This window comes from Orycteropus afer, unplaced genomic scaffold (assembly GCF_000298275.1).
Source record: "Orycteropus afer afer isolate SDZICR_OR568_19922 unplaced genomic scaffold, OryAfe1.0 scaffold00086, whole genome shotgun sequence".
In the NCBI taxonomy this organism is placed as follows: domain Eukaryota; kingdom Metazoa; phylum Chordata; class Mammalia; order Tubulidentata; family Orycteropodidae; genus Orycteropus; species Orycteropus afer.
The window spans coordinates 4077084-4078464 of record NW_006921673.1 but is presented as its reverse complement, the minus strand read 5'-3'; positions in this window follow the sequence as shown (position 1 = coordinate 4078464).

Sequence of the window (1381 nt, the reverse complement as noted above, 5' to 3'; positions counted from 1 at the left end):
TTGTTGTTGTTGTTGTTATGTGCCGTCGAGTCGGCCCCGACTCATAGCGACCCCTCCTTGGGTTTCTGAGGCAGTATCACTATGGAAGTAGGATTTCCCAACCTTCCTTCCGAGGAGTGGCCAGTGGGTTTGAACCGCCAGCCTTCTGGTTAGCAGTCAAGTGCTTTAGCCACTATGCTACCAGAGCTCCTAAGGTGAGCAAAATAAGGGAAGACACTCTAGGAGATGTATTAACACAGTGGCTGCAATGATGGGCTCAAGCATAGCAAGGATTATGAGGATGGTCCAGGACCGGGCAGTGTTTTGTTCTCTTGTGCATGCGGTCACTATGAGTCTGAGCTTACTGGATGGAGCCTACCAACAACAATAACATCTGTGCCTCTGCTGGTCTTCTGCTTTGCTGGAGCTCATCTTGTTCAAAGAGGAGATGCCTGTACTCATCAGCCTGATTGTCAATACTCTGCTAAGACCACTTACTGGGTAGTACTGACCTGTCTGATCTCTAAAGCCCCTTGTAATGCCTCAACCTCCTGGTTGCCTCATGGCACATTTTGGTATTTTTGCCTGCTTCTTGATTAGCAGATGACTTCTATTGATTACGGTAGCCTTTAATGCTCTCTTCATACAAGGACTTACTGTGGTTTTAATCTTTCTAGATATGGTGAAAAAGGTAATATGATATTTGAAGTAAGGCTGGCTGTTCAAACCCACCAGCTACTCCTTAGAAGGAAGATTGGGCAATCTACTTCCATAGTGATGGCACCTTGGAAATCTAAGGAGAGGTCGCTATGAGTCAGATCCGACTCGATGGCAGTGGGTTTGGTTTGATTTTGGAGCATAGTTTTGAAATACCTGAACTATATAGTGTTATGGGCCAACTCAGCAGGTGGATGCTGGCCTGGAAATACTGGTTCCCAACTGACAGCAATGTCTTATTGCATTTGTTTCAACATTCCTGACCTTTGTTGCCAGTATGAGAATCCAAAAAAAAAAAAAAAAAAAAGTCAGTGGGCTGTTTAAACTGTGTCCTTTTGAAATTAGTATTATATGATCTATAACACTGCTGTCCTGTGTTACCTTTCATGTCTGTCTCCCTTTCTAAACTTCAGTTCCCTAAAAGGCAGGACCTCTGAATCTTTTTGTTGAGACCCAAAGTGTCCATCAAACTGCCTTGAACTCAAGAAAGAGATGTCTAATACATGAATAATTGAATAAATGTTCTTCTTACTAAGAAAGAAGTTAGCAGCCTAGGTTTCACAGGATGATTTGACCTACTTAATATTTCTAAAGGAGCTCTGGTAGCATAGTGGCTAAAGCACTTGACTGCTAACCAGAAGGCTGGCAGTTCAAACCCACCAGCCACTCCTCAGAAGGAAGGTTG